This window comes from Lemur catta, chromosome X, assembly GCF_020740605.2.
Source record: "Lemur catta isolate mLemCat1 chromosome X, mLemCat1.pri, whole genome shotgun sequence".
NCBI lineage: Eukaryota > Metazoa > Chordata > Mammalia > Primates > Lemuridae > Lemur > Lemur catta.
In genome coordinates, this window is record NC_059155.1 from 62,020,438 (window position 1) to 62,044,795 (window position 24,358).

The window sequence follows — 24,358 nt, forward strand, 5'->3', positions numbered from 1 at the left end:
CCACAGGTTGGCTATATAGTTGTCCATTTTATATTTCCTTTTCTAAAAAATGACTGACTTTACCAATTAAATTGCTCAACTAAATAAGCAGACACTTTAAATTACCTCATACCTTAGATGCTTCAAATAAATTATTTTCTTAATTGGTTTCACAGCCTTGTGTCAGGAAAGCAGTAAAAGCCACTTTTTCCAAAATTAAAGCACTGACTCAGAGGCTGCTTGTGAGATACCTGGCTATCTTCTAGCACCAATCAGTCATGAAGGTGGATTTTTAAATATAAAAATGACCTTATCTATCAACACATAATATTGAGCCAGTGAAACCAAAAAAGTACACTCATAAGTAGGAATTGGCTTGCATAAATCAAGAGGGTATATCCTGTTATATAAAACAAGAGGAATATGTATGGTAATAAAAACAATCTTTAATAAGCTTGTAAAGAGATGATTCTGGTTTACATGTAAGTCTGCTTAAACTGACTGTGACTGAATGGTTAGAAATTTTCTTTTCCTAACATAATGCCCATTCATTATAAGTTAAGCTGGTTCTAGTTTCTTACAAATCTCTTATTTCCTTGGATTTATCTGCTACACCCTCACTGTGTTGCCATTTACTTAAAATCTGGGCCTGCCGAGCCTGCTTATAAAGCCTTTCTTCAGAAATATATCAGATGCATTAAACAGAGGCATCTTTTAATAGAAATCTGCGCCTCAAAACAGCATATGAAAAACCCAGTTGGCTCTCCAATGTAAATACCTCTCATTTCACATCATCACAGAAACAGTGCAGTTTACTAACTACTCCTTCCTTATAGGAAATTCAGTAGCTGTAAAAAATTTTTGTTCAGTTTCAAAACATTTCAATACTTATTAATTCTGAAGATCCGAACACCATGTAGTTGTGGTGTTTTGGGAATTAGCACACTCAGGAGAGAAGCTGTGTTTAGGATGAAGTGAGCTGGATCATACTTCATACAGAAACTTGCCAGAAAATATAGAACTATTGGAGAAATTGTGAAAAACTTCCATGAAGATGTAAACTGTACTCCATATTCCAGTTGTTCCCAATGAGTTAGGAGCCTTGCTTTACCCTGGTCTGGAGTTTCAAAAGATGTTCCTTTCACTGCATGCAAAAATACATATATGCCCAGATTATGTATATATTTGTTAAGGTCCAAGCAACAGGAACACTGAAGAAGGGAATGCTGAGTAAGACAATATGAAGCAAGCCAACTCCTGATGCATATGTCAGCCATGTACCCTGGCTGCTCATTACACGGGTATTTGGATTCACCTCACTGTGGGCAACTGCAACATTTATGTTTGCTCCGCTGCCCACTCCTGGCCACCGGCACGGAGCAGGACCAGCCTGGCAGCTACCTAGACATATTTTAAATTATAATAATTATAACACTTCATTTTATTTACTTGTTTATATGTCTGTATCTTCACACTAAATATAATATTCTTAGAGGCAGTATTCAAGTCACTTACCTAGTGCCTTGTCTCCCTCTTTCCTTCTCTTCCTTTTTCCCTTCCTTCTTTCTGTCCTTTATTCTACAATGGCGAGCAACACCAAACACAGTCCTTGCCCTCATGAAGCTGAAAGCCTACACAGCAGAGCTTAATACATGTGTGCTAATAAACAAGCAAATGAGGTGGTAGCTGTTGCAAGCTCAGTCTTATCCCTTCTGGGAGTAAAGCCAGCCCCTCTCTCTATAAGGAGAGGCGTTTGAATCTGTGGGTATAAGATTTTTTACTTGGACACCATTTTGACCCGGGAACCATATGCTTTTTAATATTAGTAGAGCTTCCTTATTTTTAGGAGAGGAATAAGATTTGGCCTGTTGGTTGGCAAGATGTGACTTACTAAGGAAACATTTTCTATCCTATGCCCTTTTGGGTTGTATATTCCAGGAGAATAGTGCGGCTTTGCATATTGAAGTCTTTAACTGTTGAAACATCATCTGAATTCAAATCAGTGTGCACTGGCAAGCATAATCCAAGATATGCATTCTCAATAGGGCATAAATTGTTCTTGGTGGGGAGAAAAAAATGAGATATTACAATGGTTTGTAGTCCTCCAAATGATCACAGTATATAAGCAGATAAACAGTAATATCTAAGGCATTAAAATTTCATGGGAGAGCTATTAGGAAAATGGTCTAAAAAAATCTCAATAATGAAGAAAAAATGTTGGGAAACACTGATCCTAGATAATGTTTCTTATTTTGAAGGCATGGGATAAACACATTTTGATCACTAGATCATTTTATTTACTGTGTATTCTAATGAAGAGGGGATTTGTTCCACTGGGAAAGGTCTGTTCCACTAAACATTCTTGTTGGAAAAGTTTTCTATGCTAGCAGAGATGTGCTGTAACCTTGACAGTCAATATAACAGCAAAATAGAGCTTATGCCTCCTGCCTACTGCCTTTGACAAACACTCTGGGTAATTAGAGAGCAGTCAATCATCAACCACACCTTTCATTTTTAATTTAATGATCATGTAATTTGACATAAGGGAACACATTGCGAGGTTATATGTAGTGGAAATAAAATATTGTAAAGCAAATGGAAATATAGCTGTCATTCTAGATTCTACATCCTTAGCAAAAACTACTTGATGAAACTGGAAAGACAGAGTGTCTGAAAACCAAGTCAGTACAGGAAAAATTCACAGGAGTGGTGATATCTGGACTTGTTTCACAAAAGAAATGTAAATGCAGGCCGGGCACCCTGGCTCATGCCTGTAATCCTAGCATTCTGGGAGGCCAAGGCGGGCGGATCCTTGGAGTTCAGGAGTTCAAAACCAGCCTGAGCAACAGCGAGACCCCATCTCTTCCTAAAAAAAAAAAAAAAAAGAAAGAAATTAGCTGGACAACAAAAATATGTAGAAAAAAATTAGCTGGGCATGGTAGCACATGCCTGTAGTCCCAGCTACTCTGGAGGCTGAGGCAGGATTGCTTGAGCCCAGGAGTTTGAGGTTGCTGTGAGCTAGGCTGACCTCATGGCACTCTAGCCTGGACAACAAAGTGAGACTCTGTCTCAAAAAAAAAAAAGAAAAAAGAAATGTAAATGCAGATAACTTTGGTTTTTTGAAGAAGTTTCATTATCCATATTTTCCGCAAGAACTAACTGATGCAAAACATCATAATATGAAAGAACGCAGTGAGTTCTTGCACTTAGAATGATAATGATCAGATTGTAGATATGAGCATCACCCCATGAAATAGGCACATTTATGATCATTCCTAGATAAGAAACAAGGAACGGGAGAGAACACAGGCTAAAAGCCAAAAATATTAAAAAGAAACTGAGTCCAAATTCCCAGTCTTTCTTTCAAATTCTTGGAGCCCCTTAACATACTATTCTGTTTCCTATTTTATGTCTTGTTTTCCTGCATAAAAAATTTTCATGTCTAGTTACCTCAATTACATAAGCATGCATAACATTTTCTTTCATTCCTTTCTACTTTCCTTCCTTCCTCCCTCCATTAAAAATTTATTGACTGTCTATAATTCTATTCAACATATCATGCTAGATTCAGGAACTATGATAGGAGAAAGAAGGTCCTATAAGGGACTCATTCATTATTTTATGATGAAATTAAGTTCATTACTAAGAATACCATTCTTTTTAAGGGAATTTTGTAATGAATGAATGAATAATTTCTAGGTGTTATTTATTTAGTCATTCTGTTCTTTATTTTCATAGCATTGTTTGAAAAGGAATTTTTATCAGCTATTGGCACAGAATGAGAGCCAATTTATAACACACAACATTAGCCTCTTTTTAATTATTATAACACAGTAGGGGCAGTAGTGGGGTACAAGTTGGCACAACTCTTCATAGTGGTACTGGGCCGTAGGGGAGAGTTTAGCCAGGAAAGAAGTGACAATTGTGTCCCTAGATGTAATTTTTCCACAATTACCCCTTGATGTCACTTATATTTTTTGAATATTAGTGAATATATAGCAGTAAATATGGGTGTGGGGTGTTGGATGAAAGAAGACTTTTTTTTTTATGGGCTGTCACTCTGTTGCCCAGGCTGGAGTGCAGCAGTGCAATGTTAGCTCACTGCAGCCTCAAACTCCTGGGCTCAAGCCATCCTCCTACCTCAGCCTCCCAAGTAGCTGGGGGACTATGCCACCACACCTGACTAACTTTTATTTTTTGTAGAGACAGGATCTCCTTATGTTGCCCAGGCTGGTTTCAAACTCCTGGCCTCAAGTGATCCTCCCTGCCTCAGCCTCCCAAAGTGCTAAGATTACAGGCATGAGCCACCATGCCCAGCTGAAAGAAGACATTTAATCAGACCCAGGGAGGGTAACTTACCTTTTTCTAAGTGTCTGATAACTTGTGACCCAATCTGGAAATAGGTTCCCAAAACAACAGGGCTAGGTCACATCCAAGGCTTTTGGAAAGGGCTCTTGGGCATGGTGTGCAGCAAAGTGAGCACTCACCACTGTGAGCAAGCATGCCTAGAAGGTACCATTGTCAATTGCCTTGCTACAGTGAACAGGTGGCACTCATTTGCAAAATTTAACAAAAGTTCAATTAAGACTCATGTCTTACTTGCTCTTGGAGTCCCCTGGATTCCACTTTTCATCCTAAGCCATTGGCTTATAGCCCACCATATTTAATAAATGATGAAGTATTTGGAAATATTCAGTTTGTATCAAGGTTACATTTGAAAACTTATGAGGTAGAACCATGTAACACTGCTGTTATGCAATCATTCTTGATCTACAAAAATGGAAATTTCACATGGTTCAAGCTATTAGTTTGCTAGTCAATCCTTCAGAATTTAAGAAAGATGTTCTCCATATAAACATGTTGTTCATGCTGATACAGTCATCAGACCAGCTCTCAGTAGCATATGAACCCACGATATAGCTGAAATATTATATATTTATGATGTAAACTATTAGAAGATAAACTTGGATAATGCCAGCAATGTAATGAAAACAAACAAGAAGAACACAATTTAATAAGAACCAGCTTTGATTGATTGTATTTTGATTGTCAGTGCTTGAGGAAAAGCATGTTTTTGATGGGAGAATAAGAAAGTACATGGAACCAGTAAAGGGAACTTATAGGCATTCTGAAGACTTTTAAAGGATATTGACCCTAGTTAATTAAAAAATAGGTCTAGATTTGCTGTTGGTGTCACCACCATCCACTTGCTCATCGACTCTGCATTCTGGCTTCTATTCCCACACCTTGAGGAAACTGTTCCCTCAAAAGTCACTGTGAATTTCTGTTTGTCAAGGTTACAGCTTTTTGATCCTCAACCTGCTGAATCTCTTTGAAGCATCTCACAGTGTAGAGCACCCTGTCACCCTCTTCAACGCATTCTCTCTTTTTGGGTTATGTGACATGGCCTTATTCTTTTATTCCTTCTCCTTTCTCTCTGACCACTCCTAAGGAAGTCAGAGAAAAGGCAGAGAGAAAAAGAAAGAAACAGGTAAAAACTTGAGTGATATTGTGTAAAGTGTAGTTGAGCTCTCAGTATGAAAGAAAGAAGAGAATTGCCTCTTGTGCATAAGACGGCAATGAAAAAAATACTTGGGATTAATGGTTCTCTCTGCTGACCAACAATAGCCTTGTTATTCTCTAGAGAAACTTTGCAGTAAGAGAGAAAAAAACGTGTAAGTAGTCATTTGCATATTAAATGAAGCATACTATGCTTCACATAATAGCAGAAAGTACCAGGGCCAGAGGAAGACATATCCACAATCCTTTATCTGCAACTCTAAAATCCAAAAACCTTTAAAACCTATTTGGTGGCAACACTTGACCTGAGCAGATATAATGCTCTTGATGATCTTCATTTATTATACTTAATGTCTTTTATTTATTGTATTAATGAGACCATCATATTATTAACTGCCAAAATATTCAAGTGTTTGGTGATAGAATGTTGCCCCAGATCCCACTGGGAATAGATTAATATATGATACATATTAATCTACCATAGGATTACTTGTGCTGCCTGAATTTGAATCCTAACACTATTATTTACTAACTGGATGGCCCCAGGTGAGCAAGGTTTCATAAAAGACGAGGCAGTCCAGTGAAAGAACTTGTCCCCATTTGATATAAACAGACTATCTTTAAAAAGGAACTCATACTTGCTTTATATGCCCAAATAGTTATTCAGAGAATAGAATGGAATACAAAAAACATAAAAATTAGTACAGAATATGTGCTCTGTGACTGAAATTTTTCCTTATTAAAATTGATATTGAAACTACTCAACTTGAGGCCATAAAGGAGGAAAGGGTTTATTTAAGGAAAATATTTATTAGATAAATATATGTTTGTATCTATGGTGACAATCTTCAGAAGTAAGATAACCTACCCATCTGGAAATAAATAACCACACACATATCTGGTAGAAAGATAATGGGAGGCACCCTAATGTATCTATTTGAATTTTCAACACAAAGAAATTAAACAAAACACTACAAAACTCTGCTAGTATAGTTGCAAAGAAAAAAACTACTGAGAGAGGGAGATTGAGAAGATAATTATCTCAGTGTCAACTTCCACCCAACCAGGTAATGATGATCATGTTTCAAAATGATTGCTTTTTTTTTCACTCTATTGTTGAACCCGTTGACATTTGCTGAATGAACTGGCTTCCCAATCAACTCAATTTAAAAAGTTTCTCTGGCCCGGGCGCGGTGGCTCACGCCTGTAATCCTAGCCCTCTGGGAGGCCAAGGTGGGCGGATTGTTTGAGCTCAGGAGTTTGAGACTAGCCTGAGCAAGAGCGAGACCCCGTCTCTACTGAAAATAGAAAGAAATTATATGGACAGCTAAAAATATATATAGAAAAAATTAGCCGGGCATGGTGGCACATGCCTGTAGTCCCAGCTACTCGGGAGGCTGAGGCAGGAGGATCGCTTAAGCCCAGGAGTTTGAGGTTGCTGTGAGCTAGGCTGACGCCACGGCACTCACTCTAGCCTGGGCAACAGAGTGAGACTCTGTCTCAAAAAAAAAAAAACAAAAACCAAAAATTTCTCTGATGGATAGACAAGCTATTTTGCTAACTAGTCAATAGGGTAAAACTTTGTGCATCTGGTGAAATTCTAATGCCACTTAGACTCTCTTACACTGAGAATCAGTGCCTCTAACTTGTCTGCCAGGTGTGTGGGATGAGTCACCTGTTCTATTTCTTCATTGCTTGGGGCTCCTCTAAGCAAAGACTCAAAGGCCCTTGGGAGGACAGGACAATAAACCAGTGGGGGAACAATTCATTGCTATGATAAGCTTTTTGGCTTTCATTTGGGATAATTCTAGGTGATCTAATGTGCTCTTTTGAGAGCTAAAGAAAATTTAAACCAATGAAGCAGATTTTAATAAGAACTAAAATCTGCTTGTTCAAAAGTGGCAGAGGTTTGCCAATGTTAATATCTTTGCAATCATTCCAAGAGTGATTGAGACTCATATTAAATTCCCATCATATATTATGTTTGCTTGCTAAGTTATCATCTGCACAGCTATAAAGGGGGAATACTAGGTTCATTTTAATAGCACAATGATTGCAGAAAGCCTCAGGTTACAGTTTTAAATGTAGTGCTTTGACATGGAATATTTCAATAGATCAGCAAATAAAATGCCATCTACAAAATCTTCCTGAGGATTATATTAGAGTCCTTTGAAAGGGGTGGAATTGAGGGTATGTGGGGCTAGAAATCAGTGTAGTTGGCAGTTTTAATCAGAGTTTCATTGTTCTTTTTAAATTTTTATTGAGAATTCCAATAGACAACATATGTCAATGTATTCCCTTCTACCACCGTCTTGCTAAATTTATGTGTCCTTCCAGATGGATTGGTTATTTTACTTCTAAGATTTAGCCATTGAGGATATAAATATTTATACATATAGTGAAATATTTTCCCTAAATAAATCCTTTTTACTTTACTTTGTGGACTCAGGTTGAGTAATTTCAATATCACTTTTTATAAATGATATGAAAACTTTTTCACAGATATCATTTTATTCACTGGTTCTTACTGTTTTTTGTTATTTATTTCATTCAACTCTCACAATAGCCTTTGGATGGATAAGGCAGTTATTACTAATTCTAATCATCAAAAGAAGAAATGGAGGCTAAGCGAATTTAAATATCTTCCTCCAAATCATACAGCATTTTTAAATGTTCATAGGTTGTGTTAGAGGATTTATAGTGACTGATTCTTTTTGTTTCTATGTTTTAGTGATTATTGTTCTACTTTAAGCTTATTACTATGTTAAAAATACTTAGCCATCAACTCCTCTTCATGGAATAACTCAAGTTTGCCATCTTCACCACGCCAAGTGTGTTCTTGATGGAGGACAAAAACTGGGATTGGAGTGTCTGAAACTCCATGACTGAATAATGTGCAGAGTGGTCACCAGGATGAGCCTTAGTCCAAACTAAACACAGGACCTTGGGCAGTGGAGTAGAGAGAAATCAGAATCTTAGACAGTTTTGGTGCATTTCACAATTGGGAAATTTTAGAATGAGGATTATATTTTTGCTTTAGCATTTATGTTGCACTTTGGACAATTGTTTGTTGGCTATTCCTGTGCTATAACTTGATTTAGGTCATTTGCTGTTTATACTTTTCTTGTGAGTAATGCAGGGCACATTTTAGAGGCTCTGGTAAAACTGCATCCACAACTCTCCTCATCCTCCCGGTACCAAGCCAGTTTTAAATAGAGGGAAAAAAACCTGACACGTCCTATTAAAGCAGAAAACCAGACCTTAATCATTCCTTTACTCAAACTTCTCCATACCTCCCCACCCCTCCCAGGATAGGAGCCAAAGTCTCTAAATGATAACCGCCCCCCCCACAATCTGCTCTCAACCCCTGTGAACACCCTACTATTTTTCATTATAAAAATTGTCATACATAAAAGTTGGAGGAATAGTATAACAAACACCCATAGATCTACCACCTTGATCTAACCATTCAGAACTGATATTATAAAGGGCCAGGAGAGATGGAGTCCTGGGAGGGTTGGGATGAAAGGAGGGAGGACCCACAGGGTCAGGCTATTCGAGATGGAATGTAGGGTGGGCTAGACTGCTTATTGAGAGACAGTCTTCATACAGAGAGTGGGAGTGGGCATGGTGGAGGGGAGGGGGTAGAGGCCATACTGGGCTTGATCAGGGCTCATTCCCAGAGCAGTAGTTGACTGGAGCCCTGGCCGCCCATGACTCCCTTCCTCAAACCCCCCTGGTCAAGTGTTTAGCCTATGAAGCCCTCCAGAGGCACAGATTACACAACACCCTTCAATAGTTTGCGTAAGTGTTTACAACTGTCAAGTGATTTTTCCTTAAGATAAACAAGAGGGTTCACTGTGTCTTTTCAGCCCATTTCCTCTTGTTCTTTTCTTGGGAGAAACAGAGCTATCTGGGCAATATCTCCTATGTATTGACGTCAATAAATTTCAAGGCAGAAGCACTCTGACGTTTTCATCTATTTTTAAAAATCAATTATTTTCTCCTTCAACAATCTTACTTACTCGTTCTTCTGAACTTTTATCACATCCCATGGGAAGGGGAAGGGGTTGCGATGGAAAACACACTGACAGGTTAAAGCCCAGTTCTCTTACTGGGTGACACAGAGCTAGTTACTAACCTTGCTGACAGTTTGAGAAATAACAACTTCTGCAAAGGTGGTTGTGAATACTCAGTGAGGTAATGTACATTGGTGCCCTACACATAATAAATTCTTTAAGTGTTAGTTCTCCTCTGCTGTGTCATTCTAGTCAGGGCTAATTATCTGGACTGACACTTGATGTTTTATTTATTCCTTATTTCTTCTACTTGTTATTGAGACCACTGTATATACATGCATATACATATCTAAACAGGATTAGATATTTTGTGCCCAAATGCCTTGGCAGCTTTGCTACTGGGAGTAGGTGATTTATTATCCTGCTTGGCATCACACACATTAGTTCTTGAGAGTGTTATGTTCATAATGTTCATAACACTATGTTGATCGGAGTTCCTCAACCTTGGCACTTGACATTCGGAGCCAAATAATTCTTGGTTGTGTGTGGGTTGATGTGTGCACTGTAAAATGTTTAGCAGTATCCCTGGTCTCTACCAATGAGATAGATCAGCCTCCCTCTAGTGTGACAACCAAACATTTCTCATGGGAGGTAAAATTGCCCTGGGTGAGAATCACTGTTCTGTATCACTTATCTAGACTTGCTTTGATCTAGACAAAATTACTATCATGCCACCTGAGATTGTAATCTTTAATCTCTGGGTGCTCTTTATTTCTGAACATTCTGACCCTACTGAGAAAAACACGGCTTATTATCAAGATAGGACAGAGTACTGGTTGCCTCTTCTCAGGGAACATCATGAATAAAAATGCAATATAATAAATACAAGGAGAAACTATGTTTGCAACTCATGCAACTTTGATGGGACCATTTTTCCAGTTGTTCAGCCATGCTTTTCTTACTTCCTCATGCCTTGACTGTCCCTCTCTTCCATGCCCATGAGAAGAATTCTCTTTTTTTCTTTATTTTGTTCTCTATCCTGAAATAATGCAAGCCAAGAGGAATTCTTTCAAAAAGCCTTTTCTGACTACAGAGTCTGGGTTCAAAGCCGGACTGCTGAGGCTTAAATCCCAGTTCCACTGCTTTTCGGGGCTTTGTGATCTTGATTCCATGCCTCAGTTTCTTCATCTAGAAAATGGAGGTGATGCTATCACTTACCTCATAGGGTTGTTGTAAGGATTAAGTGAGGGAGCACATGTAAAACAGTTAAACTATATGTGGCACATAATAAGCATTCCACAAAGTTTGGATATTATTATTGTTAGTAGTAGCCTTTGTAATTCACAGTCTTGTCCGTTCAGAAAGCCTACCTGACTCCTTGGGCCCACTTTCACCTTGTATTTCTTTGAAATCATGAAAGGTCTTATAATCTTTTATAGATCAGGCTTATTCACATCATCTTTTATCTGTGCCATCTGAGTAAAATTTTCCAATAACACAAGATGTATTAGCCAGAAAGTACATATTCTATGTGATTTGCATTCTCTCATTCACCTCACATATATTGGGTAAGAAATTGTTAACACAATTTGTGGGGTTTACACTCCTGGAAAAAATTGGATAGTGGTTTGGGCAACTATCTCTCTTCTCTTATCAGGACTTTGTCCTCCTCTTGCCCACTCTTATTTAGTTATATCATATATAGTTAGTGAGTAGAGACATCAGCATGCTATTGATACTAAGATGGAGTTTCCTCCCAGCCTGAGGCATAATTCACAAAGATGATCTTGCAAGTTCTGTCTTCTGTGTCTAAAGCTCTTAAGAACCTAAACAACATGGTTGTAGTGAAGTCTCTACAGAAAATGTCCCCACAATTAGCCCCTTCTACAGTGGGTGGAACAAGCACTATTTATATTGCCTTATGTGAAAGACCTCCCCTTTTACAACCTTAAGGCAGAACCAAGTTTAGCTGGATGTCTACCACTCCCCATTATAAATCAGATGTAAATCTTGAATATCCTAACTGAATTATTCTAGTTCCCTGGGAAAACTTTCCTTGATCTTAAAAAAATGTATTAAAAAAGGAAAATTCATTGGAAGAAACGGTTCCTCTTCTTCTATGTTGTCATTTCTAGATGTGATGTCTGAAATGAATGTAGCCACCTTGTGACCATGAGAGGAATTGTCCTGAGAGCAGAAGTTAAAAAGAATTCTAGAAGATGTTGGGAAGACCCTTTCGGATACTGGTCTAGGCAAAGAATTTTTGAAGAAGACCCCCAAAGCAATCACAGCAGTGACAAAAACAAACAAATGAGATCCGATCAAATTAAAAAGCTTTTGCACAGCCAAGGAAACTACCATTAGAACGAATAGACAGCCTACAGAATGGGAGAAAATATTTGCTCTCTACACATCCGATAATGGGCTGATAACAAGAATCTATCTAGAACTTAAAAAAATCAACAAGAAAAAATCAAACAACCCCATGAATAAATGGGCAAAGGAAATGAACAGAAACTTTTCAAAAGAAGACAGAATAATGGCCAGAAAACATTTAAAAAATGCTCAACATCGCCAGTCATTAGAGAAGTGCAAATCAAAACCACAATGAGCTATCACCTAACCCCAGTGAGATTGGTCTTTATCAAAAAAATCCCAAAACAACGAATGCTGGCGAGGATATGGAGAGACACAAACACTCTTACACTGCTGGTGGGACTGTAAATTGGTGCAACCTCTGTGCAAAAGAATCTGGAGATACCTCAAAGAGCTAAAAATGGAAATACTGTTCGATCCAGCAATAGCACTATTAGGCATCTACCCAAAAGAACAAAAGACATTCTATAATAAAGACATCTGCCCCCGAATGTTTATGGCAACACAACTCACTATTGCAAGGATGTGGAAACAACCCAAGTGCCTGTCAATTCATGAGTGGATTATTAAAATTTGGTATATGTATACAATGGAATATTACTCAATTATAATAAACGACAGTGACCTAGCACCTCTTATATTTTCTTGGGTAGAGCTTGAACCCATTATCCACAGTGAGGTATCACAAGATCGGAGGAATAGCCTCCACATGTACTCGCCGTCAAATTGGCACTGACTGATCAACACTATGGTGCTCACAGGTTAGTTAATATTCTCCAGGGATTAGGGTGTGTGTGTGTGGGGGGGGGGGTAAACTCACAGCTAATGGACACAGACACGGTGAGCATTGTAGAGGGGAAGGGCATGCCTCTAAACCCCGCTTGGATCAGGCACAGACATAAAATGTAACCAGTAGACATTTGTACTTTTTCGTTTATTGCAGCATTATTCACAATGGCTAAAATGTGGAATCAGCTTAAGTGTTTATCAAGGAACGAATGGGTAAAAAAGATATGGGGCCGGGCGCGGTGGCTCACACTTGTAATCCTAGCACTTGGGAGGCCGAGGCGGGTGGATCGTTTGAGCTCAGGAGTTCGAGACCAGCCTGAGCAAGAGTGAGACCCCGTCTCTACTAAAAATAGGAAAGAAATTATATGGACAACTAAACATATATAGAAAAAATTAGCCAGGCATGGGGGTGCTTGCCTGTAGTCCCAGCTACTTGGGAGGCTGAGGCAGTAGGATCGCTTGAGCCCAGGAGTTTGAGGTTGCTGTGAGCTAGCCTGACGCCACGGCACTCTAGCCCGGGCAACAGAGTAAGACTCTGTCTCAAAAAAAAAAAAAATGGTGTATATACACAATGGAATATTATTTAGCCATTAAAAAGAAGGAAATTTTTGTCATTTGCAGAAACACGGATGGATCTGGAGGACATTATTTTAAGTGAAATAAACCGGGCACAGAAAAATAAATATTGCATTTTCACACTCATATATGGGACCTAAAAAAAAATTGATCTCAAGGAGGTAGTGAATAGAATAGTGGCTACTAGAGATTGGTAAGGGTGGTGGGAAGGGGTAATGAAGAGGTGATGGTGAAAGATAATTTTATTAAATAGAAGGAAAAAGTTCTAGTGTTCAATAGTGCAATAGGGCAACTATAGTTAACAATAATTTATTATATTTCAGAATAGCTAGAAGTTTTCAAATGTTCCAAACATAAAGCAATGATAAATGTTTCAGGTGAATCATGTCCCAATTACCTTGATTTGATCATTATATGTTATATGCTTATATCAAAATATAACATGTACTCCATTAATATGTACAATTTTTATGTATCAATAAAAAATTTTTAAAAATGCTGAGGGTTGCACAATGGAAACATAAAAGAAAACTGGGTCTTTGATATCATTAGGCCACTAAATTAACTAACTCTACCTTTAACATACCGTCATCTTTTATTTATCCGAGTTAATCAGTGTTCCTCATTGTTTATGAAAGTTGAGTAAGAGTGTTTTCTTACATTCAGCCCCAAAGCATCCTGACTAAATAGATAATTTGGAAAGAACTTGGTGATGTTATTAAGATACTATCAGTTAGTTTTTGCTACATAATGAATCACCCCAAAACTCTGTGGCTTAAAACAACAGCCATTTACTTAGTTTATGATTCTATGGGTTGACAGTTTTGTCTGGGCTCACCTGAGAAGTTCTTCTGGTCTCAGTTGGTGTCACTCATGCATCTGCAGTCAGTAGCCAGGAAGGCTGAGGCCTGGCTGGTGTCTAGGATGGCCCCTGCTTTGCTGTCTCGTCTCTGCTCCCGTGGTCTCTCACACTCCAGGAGTTTAGCTCAGGCTTATTCACTTGGTGACAAGGAAGGGGGCAGAGAGAGAGAGAGAGAGAGAGAGAGAGAGAGAGGGAGGTAGATAGAGGGAAAATGCACGAACTTCTTAAGGCTTAGACTTAGAACTGACACATCATCACTTCTGTCACATTCTGTTGGCCAAAGCAGAGTCAAGAAGAGAGAAAAGAGACTATGCCTCTTGATGGGAGAGACTGCAAAGTCACATTGTGAAGGGTGTAGATACAGAGAGGACTGAAGAAATAGTTTTGCAATTTACTACAGATACTTTATAATACTTATTTATGAAGCCCTCTCCCTAATTAGTTGAACATAATGGTAAACACATGGGTGAAACTCTGGGCACCTCCACTTGTTAATTGGACTTAGGCTCTTTAGTTAACCTTTTTGAATTAATTTATACACCTATTTAATGGAAATTATCATAGTTCTCTACTCATAGGTTGACTGTGAAAATTCAAGAAGATAGTGTTTGTGAAATGCTTCACACAGTATCTGGCATATAAATGTTAACCATTATTTGTAACTCACATAGACAGGCCAGTAGTTTCTAGTTAATGCCCTAGATTAGAATTCTACCCCCACTTCCCCCCACCTCCCTGCCTCTCTTCCCCTCTCCCTCCCTGTCTTATTTGTTAAACAAAAGATAAGTAATCTCTTGTCCATTCTGTCACTACCTCTATCCCCCTACCCCATTACTATTCTAGTTGGCAGCTCATCCAAGTTTCTTCATACCTGTCAGAGGTTCTGTGATGCCCCCACCCAGTGGAGCTCTCCAGGGTGCTGGATTGCTAGTGCCCAGTGCTCTCTGATGGGTATCTTGGGGCCTGACCTGATTGATTAATGGCTTGCCTTGTCCTAGGCCTTGCTACCTCTGGTTTTTTATTATCAGCAGATTTCTCCTTAGAAGAGTGCCAGAGTTGAAATCCCAAATGAGTAGTAGATGGAGAGTCTTGCTGTCCTCCATTTTGCTCTAGTTTCCGAAGTGGAGTATTTTAGGCATAAATCCAGACTACCAAAAGTGTCTCCAGTGTACCCTATGCTCCCAAACACCAAGGATCTTCCAGAAACATTTTATGAAAGTGTTGAAGCTATCCCTGAATTTTAGGTCCATATTGAATTTGTATGGAACTTGGGCCTAAGGACTTCTTTACCAAATAAATTCAGAAAAGATTATGAGTGAGTTCCCAAAGATGATCAAGCTACCCAGTGAACTATAGCTTACTCCTGCTCCCCAGCTAATTTTAAGGAGATTTCAGTGTTGATCTAGGAGAGGAAAAAATCTTTGGGCAATATCAACCACCAAATCCAGTGAAAAGGCTGAACACAGAAATTTCGATACTTACTATGAGTGTTCCTCCAAGTGTGTCCTCAAGTTTTCAAATTTCACAATTGCTTAATGACTTCATCCTTGTTGATGTTTCTGAGGCTTTATCTGCTTTTTAACCAATGGAGAAACATTAGGAATCACTGAGATCCAAAAATAACTTCTTGTAACATGATTGTATTATTCAAATTCCAAGGCAATAGGGCCCTGATTCTTTCTGGATGGAATCCAAATTAATATTAAGACTTACCACATTCTGACCGCCCCAGAGAAGATGCAATGCTTCCCTGGAATTTATAATGTGTAATTTCTAGGCAATGAGGATATTTCTCAGCTAAAGAAGATTCCTAATGAGATTGAAGACTGGCAAATCTTAAAACAGTCTTTGGTGGCAAAGAATGAAGAATAGTAGGGCTTTTATCCAACTTAGGTTCTAACTTGTATGTATCCATTGTGACATCACCTCTCCTGCATCATCAGAAGCCAAGAGATTTTGATTTAAAGTATGATAGACTCTGAGGATTCAGAAAAGTTCTTATAATTCCATGAGAATATATTCATGTGGGCATGAAATTGAAGCCTTTACCTTTCAACTTTTGACTTCCGGATTGGTCCTCCCTGAAGCTCAGATATTAGGCACCTGAAAATTTACTAAGTGATTTATCTACTCCCCACCTCTGTTAATTTTTGGAAATGAGGTGGTTCTATAACCTCTCATATTTTCCTTCACATCTCGCATTTAGTTCTAGGGAGAGAGAGAACAAAGGAGTTCTGCAATCACATAAACATTAGCATCCTTGGGCAGGGTACCAGTCTTACAGGATAATCTAAAAGGACACTTCAAAGCCCCAATTAAGGCCCCTTCTCTGGTACTATAGACCAGGCCAGCAAGCTTCCCTCTCAGCCTCACTCTGGTCCTTCTAGCCTTCCAGAGATCTGATGCCCCAAAAGAAGAAGTCCCCAACCTTGAAGCTAACAATCTTTCCAGCACCACTGGTGTTAATAAGTTCTTATCTGGGACATTGTGTGTCAGAGAGGGGCACAAAGAGAAAAGAGAATTCTATACATTGTAGAGTCACTATCATATACTCTGCCATGCCATTCTGACTTTGCAATAATTATTTTTTCTCTCTTAGTACTTTAGGAATAGTATCTTTGTGATGAACTAAACTATGACATAGTCAAGCATCTTGACTATTTCTAGATTCTCATCATATAAATCATACATTCTACTTTAAATTGGCCACCCAACCGTAAGTTATGAATCAAATATGTTACATGTAAATCTGGGGTGATATGATTATCCCATGGGGCATGGAAATGAGGCCTCAAATGATCAGCAGAATTCTGGGTCATATCTGCCAGAGGATCCCAAAGGATCCTCTGGTGATTCATAGAGTTACCTTTTTTCTCTATAACTGATGTAGCTAATTTATTCTGAAATAAGCACACTCATTCCAGTACCAGACTTGTTAACAGGCATGGCACCTCTGAGAACTCCAAATCATGATTATCTCATTCTAGTTCTCCTGGTACATTGTCACTATAGGAACAAATGTGTCCAACATGGCTGCCAGAGCAGCTTTTCGGTTTAGCTAGTATTCTGGTCTCTTTGCATGTGTCTGCAGTTACTTGGCTGTCTCATGTTTGCTGAAGTTAATAGCTGGCTATGAGGACCATATTAAAGAAATAGCAGCTCCTCAAGGAATGGCATGGACTCTTGATGGCATTCTAACCTCTTGAGGTTAGAGCACCTCTAGATTGTGGAATAAATTAGTAATGCTAGAATTACTGGCCCCATGTTTTGCTGACTCAGTTTAAAGAGTATGTATGTTTCCTGACTCTTGATCTACATTACTTATTTTTATAGAATATTTTATGGAACATTCCATTTTGATATCCCAATTAGAATAATATCTTCCATTTTGTCACCTAGGGATTATGATAACCACAGGTATGAGAAAATGAAAGCTAGCTTATGGCCACAAATGGGACAGCACTGGGTTGGAGTGAAGAATCAATGTAGTATTAAAGTAAAACAGTAGATGAATATATTTAATAATACTTTTTTATAAAATAAAAATTATTAATGAAATCAACTGGATGGATTTTCATTGCTGTTGTCTCATTCCTTGACACCCAGTTTCATAGTCATCAATGAACTTTGGCATCATGGTAGATATGACATAAAGATGGTTCATTTCATACAATGCCAGAGTGTCTTCACTTCTCTTATTGCCTAAAATGTTGACTGTAGGCTGAAATAGCTGGCTCAGGGGAAAGACTGACCAGTGTTCAATACTTGCCTTTGCTACTGAGTAATTAATAGCATGACCTTGGAAGAAGGGGCTTGATTGAAGTAGACTTCATTTTCTTCATCTATAAAAGGTGGTAACAATACCTTTCTTACAGGGTCATTTGGTGGATTCGGTGACTTAACACATGTGAGGCATTTAGCCCAATGCCTGATTTATAGTAATCATGCTATTTTTCTCCCATATCTTTCAACCATATGAACTTGAATTATTGATTCCAAATCTCATCTTGTAGAAAATTTTTCTACCTTTTGTTCAGTTGGTAGTCATCTCTACCCATCACATCCTGTGGGTGGGCAAACAGATAGATAAAATATGCCATATTAAAAAGAATTATGCCACCTACAGGGTAAACAACTGAGCTTACCTCCTCTTCCTTAACTACTGAGTTTATGTGCAATGTCTTCACTCAATAAATATTTATTGTGTGCTGATGATGTGCCAGCCACTTTTCTAACCAGCTGGGGATAGGGCAGTGAACAAAACAGAAAAATCCCTGCTCTCTTGGAGTTTATATTTTAGTGCAGAGAGATGGACAATAAACAAATAAATTAGTAAAATATGTAATTATAAGTACAGTGTAGTAGATGGTGGTAAGTGCCATGGAGGAAAACAAAGAATGGAAATTGTAAAAATAGTGTCAATATATGTGTATGTGGTGGTGATGGGGAGGGTCAGTTTTAATAAGGTGATCAGGTAGCTTTAACTCTACTTCTTGACTTATTAAAAAAGGGAATCATAATATTTTTAAAATTCTGGGTTGTCAGATTGGCAGGAGTTAAAAACTGTTTCGTAAAATTGGGAGTTTACAGCCTTGATCAGCATTCTTGGGACCAACCTTGGAGTTAGTAAAACTGGCTCAATTAGGCTATTTTTCCACTAGCTCTCTGTGAGATCTCCTCTTCCAGCTGGGTAGGAGGGAGTCTATAAGTGAATAGGGAGGCTGGGGATAAAGTCAGTAACTAGCCTCGACCAAGTCTCACTTGGCCTAGACCAGACAAATCCCTTAGATGAGGAGGGTAGGGTACAATGAGGTCTCCAAGATGAGCGTGCTAGACCTCAAGAAGACAACTACTGTTTAACATTTAGAGTTGGATCAGAAAACATGACTCTTATATTCAATCTATAGAGTGACGTAGAGGCTAATAAAGATGAAGGCTTATTTTAAGATATTTGGAGCCAATTAGGAAGCATTGGCCAAAGTGTGAAATTCTGTAGTCACTCTCAGACTGTAGCTGAGAGTCAGAAGCTGGCTCCGAAATGAGTCTTTTATGCTTTGAATGCCCACAGGTGTTGCAACCTTGACCTGGATTGGGTCTAAGCCACTTGACTTTGACTATCTCTCATGTCAGCTGACTTCCTTGAACCTGAACCTTGCTTCAACTCAACCACCCTGGGATCCTGAGATGTTTTTACTTGGCCATAAACCAGAAAAAACGTGATGTTCTGGCAAAGTTCCTGAAACTCCTGTTTCACTTTCCTGTTCATTCTACAGATGGCTTCCTGAGGAAGGTTGTTTCAAGTAACCTTTTCCCTTATTTAGCCATCCCATTTTCCTCCTGAGGCCTGGACTAAGTAATATTAATAATTTTCATCACTTGGGGATTTTGAATAAGTAAGATCTTTTTTTTTTTTTTTTTTGGTCTTAGCTGAAAAGATATATTTGACTAACTATCTCTAGTTGCCAATTCTCAAATTTATGTCTCCATCCTCAGCCTCTCTGCCAAACTCCAGATGTGTATATCCAATTGCCTTCTCAATATCTTTCCTTGGGTTTTTAACAGATATCACAAAGTCGACTAACTTCTAGTCTTCCCTCTAAACCTATCTTACCAGCAACCTTTCCCATCTAAATTGATGTCATCTTCATCCTTCTAGTTTTTCAATCCAAAAACCCTGTAATGATCCTTGACTTTCTCTTTCATAGCCTACACCTACTTCACCAACAAATCCTGTTAGCTTTACCTTTAAAATATTTTCAAAATCTAACCACGTCCCACCAACTCTACTGCTGCTACCAAGATGCCATCATATCTCACTTGGAGTATTGCAATAGCCTCCTCGCTGGTCTCTCTGGCTATAGTCTTGCCCCATATGTAGTCTATTCTCTATACAGCAGCCAAAGGGATTCGTTTGGAATGTAAGCGAGATCATGCCACCTCCTCTGTTCAAATTCTACCATGGATCCCATCTCACTTAGGATAAATGCTCAAGTTTTGCTTCTAAGGCCCTACATGTAAATTTATGCTAGTGACTCCCTTGCTCAAATGCTACCTGATATTTTGCACAGTCTATATCTGAAAACAAATTAGGGTTACTGTGGCAAGCACTGTACTATCTTAAATTCAGGCCAGTAATAATCAGTACTATTATACTTCCTTGGAATCCACAGTTTATCCTCACAAATTTAAACTCTATTGAAAATATTTATTGATTTCGTTAATTAATATTATCTTTGCTCTATCTTTAGGAAAAAGGGACTTCTATCCAATTAGAAATGTAAACAGGAAAGATTATTAGCTTTCCTTTGGGCTGAAAAGCCAACTTGGTATTTATTTTCTCTAAAGCACTTATAAATTCACTTTGTGTGATAAACATGTGGTCAAAATCAATTGTACTAAATGCAAATAGTTCTTGGCCATGTAAAGTATTGACTTTCTCTACACTTCATATTCCTGATACCCTTTCTTGTTCTTATCAAAAGCATTAATCAATTTTAAGATAAAAATTGCACAAAACATCCTTTCTTCTCTGATGTTTATCAAAGTTATCTTCTCAACTTGGGGAACTGGAGGAGGTTTTCACTGTAGCTCCTTGGCAACCTCACCACATGTGACTCAGTTGAAAGTGTATAAAAAGTTGAACAATAAGGGAAATGTGGATCTCAAAGTCTATGTACTTTGCTCTAGGAGAATAAAGACCCACCCTCAGGTTTGAGCCTATGAAGAGAATGCTTTCTGGTTGAACTCCACGGTTATCTAGTTTCCATTTGGGTACTCCAAGAAGTGACACTGAACTCAGAAAGTGCAAAGATAGCATAACTTATAGTAATAAAGCTGTTTAGAGCCATTTAATGTAAAGCCCTAAAGACACTGTCACGTTATAGCCTAGCCAGAAAATAATGTTCAAGATGATGCTCGTGAGTCATCTGCACACATACGAAAAGAAAAACCCATAAAATAATGTCTAGGCAACATTAGGATGAAATATATTTTAGAAAAATTTCTACCTAAAATGGTTTGAAAATGTAAAACTGGTATGATCAAAGCAGTACATTTTAGTTTTGCTTATGTGGTCCTGCTTATTCTCAGAATATGACAGATTGATGAGGGCATGTTAGACATACATGAGGTTAGCAGATGACTGAACCATGACCCTGTGGAGAGAAGAGGTCATTTAAATAGCCTGGGATCAAATCCAGCCCTATTATCTATCAGTTGTGGGGGGTTGGATTAGTCGTAGGAACACTCAGTTTCTTTAATTATAAAATGGATCTCACAATTCCTACCTGTAAATGCTGTTGTGAAGAGTTTATGTACAGAGCCTTGTGCAAAGCATGGGCAATTAACAACGATAACATCTGTAAGTATTAAGAGGGAGTCACTTACATTCATGACTTTCTCCTGCTCCCTCAAGATAGCAGTGATGGACTCAAGTTTCCTCCTTTCTGTATGTAGGAGGATTTATATCAGTCCCTGACCATAATTAGGTGATCAGAGCACCTGGAGATTCTCCATGGCGGGGTTAAGGCTAAACTCCTGGGTGATACCCTTTTTCTTTCACAGATGACCCTACTCATTCCATTGGTGAGCTCCTCCATCCTCCTGTTTCAGCATAGGCTAGCAGACTTCTGCAGTGCCAGATCCCACAGTCCAAATAGGCCTTTGAGTTAAACTCCCAACCAATCTCTGCTGCAGTGCCCTTGAAAGATGACCTTGCAGATGGTTTGATTAAACATTCTAGTATGGAAGTTCCCTATTTTTTTTGCATAGCTACTTTCATTTTGAGTGGCTTTTATTATTAGGCTTTCTGCATTATTCTCTGTGTTCTCATGCATTAATTCATGTAATACTCACAACATCCCTATGAGATGGGTATAATACTATCATCAGCTATGAAATAAATTAGGTGCAGGCATTATCTGCCTAAAGTCACACAGCTAAAAAGTGGCAAAGACTTAAATCTTCTTCTAAATGACAGTACCATGATGGAGGAGAGCTGTCCATGCTAAGTTTTCTCTTCCATGTCTGAACTGTTCTTCAAATTATATTATTTTAGATCCATCCACTCTCTTATTTATTTTCTTCTGGATATTCTCTTGTGTTTCTCTAAATTTGTGGTCCTCAGAAATGAGCATGATGCTCTAGATTATTTTGTATCTAATACTTCCATTAACAAAATCTAAGATAGTCTAAAATGGATTTATCTTTTCGTGGGCATCTATGTTGGATTTATAGCTCATATAGTGCTTTTATTCGACCAGCTTGACTGGCTTGCAACAGTAGCTTACTAACTGGTCTCCCTGCTTCTGCCCTAACCCCCTTAGTGTTTGTTTTCTAAGTAGCAGCCAGAGCGACCCTCTTAAAACTTTTGCCAGATCACTTCTCTGCTTGAAGTCATCCAATGTATTCCCATATTGCTCAGAGTAAAGCCAAAGTCCTACTGCTGTCTCTAAGGCCCTCCTGGTGTGACTCCAGCTTCCTACTCGACTTAACCTCCTGCCACTTTTCCCTGCACATCGAGCTCTGGCCACAAAGGCCTCTAATGTTCTTGAGATCTGCCTAAACCCTTTAAACTTACCATTCCCTCTGTCCAGAAAATTCTTCCTACAGATATCTACGTGGCTTTCATCACTTCTTTCAGGTCTCTGCTCAAATGTCACCTTCTCAGAGAAGCCCTCCTTATAGAAAATCTCTTTGCTGACCCCATAATTCTCTATCCTCCATCTCCTGCTTATTATAAGTCATAGTATTTATCCCCAACTATTTGTGTCTTCCATCTACCCTAACCTCATATAATACAATATTTATTAGTGTATATCCAATATCTAGAACAGTGCTTGGAATACAATAGGTAGTCAATAAACAATGATTGAGTCAAGATTCTTGTTGTTTTGGACATGAACTGTTGTTTATCAGACGACTGCCTAATCCCGTACTGCAAGGCTGTTTCAGGGAAGATCTGGATCTAGTCATAGAACTTTACATTTTGTTAAATCCCTTATTGAAATGGAAGATATTAATACACTGTGTATTTGGAATTTTTTTACTATTATATTCTTCTATCAGAGAGAAAATAAGTCAGGCAGCATCTGACTTGTTCCTAGTGAATCCCTAATGAATATATTTTTCCAAGTGCAAACCACATTCTACAAATCACCTAGTTTTGTCAGGTGTCAGGGTCAAACTCTTCCCTCTGCCATTTATGAAATCTACCTCCCCCCCTGACCCTTTTGAAAATAGAACAACTCTCCTTCATCTCCAGTCTTCTAATTTTTTCTGGTTCTCTATTCTGTCTCAAAGACAATACATTCCTTTAGGCCAATCATTTATCTGGGTCCCAATCCCTGGGTCTTCAGTGCATTCTTTCCACTCTCAAAATGGGCTCAAAGAGAACACTTCTGGGTAACTATCAGATCATTGACATCTTCTCAATGGAAAGTGAACAAAAATTCCAACAATTCAGTTGGTGCTTACAATTGGCCACTGTGAACTAGTTTTCTTACACAATCACTATGGACAATTCTCCAATTTCCCTCACTTCTCAAAGTTCCTTGGCTTCTGGCATTTTCCTGCCTCACTGTTATCTCAGACTCCTAGTCCATCTATTTTTAGCTTCCAGGTTTTATATCTTGCTTTCTCTATTTCAATTTAATCATCCTAATCTTATTTTCTGCTTCAGTGAATTTGGGCTACTTCCATTCCCCGCCCACCCCAAACCCAAGTGCTTCATTCAGGAAGTTACTTGAGTAGAGGTTTTTTTTTCAGCTTTTATTAAAGTAACATTCCAACTCTTTGTCCAGAAGCTCATGTGCTGCTCCCCTTTTTCTTGTCTATTTTTTCTCTTAAAGCTTGTGAGAAGTGAGTGGATCTCAGCTTCCTCGAATGTGGGAGGAAACTTTTTGAAACTTCTGCACTGATTTTTCCCTGCAGCATCTCACTTTCTTTTAACACTCTTTATTATTATTACTTAAACTTGTCAACTGCTTTATTTCTTAAAAGGATAATGTATTTTGATTCACATTAAGGATAGCGAGAATCCATCTCTTTTTGATGTGGTAGAACCAAATCCATCATCTTCAGTGAAGGCACAAGGCCCTCTGTCACTCTTTAACTGCCTCCATATTGCTCTTAGACTGCTGAGTACAACTTAGTCAACAGCCTATCACTAGAATCAGGCTAATGGATCCATGTCCTGGCTCTGCCACTTATTAGCTGAATGAGGTTTGGCAATTTAGTT

At 38.5% G+C, this 24,358-nt stretch overlaps 1 pseudogene; it reads right to left on the reverse strand.

The window, feature by feature from the left end:
* Window positions 1-860: 860 nt before the first annotated feature.
* On the reverse strand, window positions 861-4,612 carry LOC123628273 (annotated as a pseudogene).
* Between the last annotated feature and the right edge of the window lie 19,746 nt (window positions 4,613-24,358).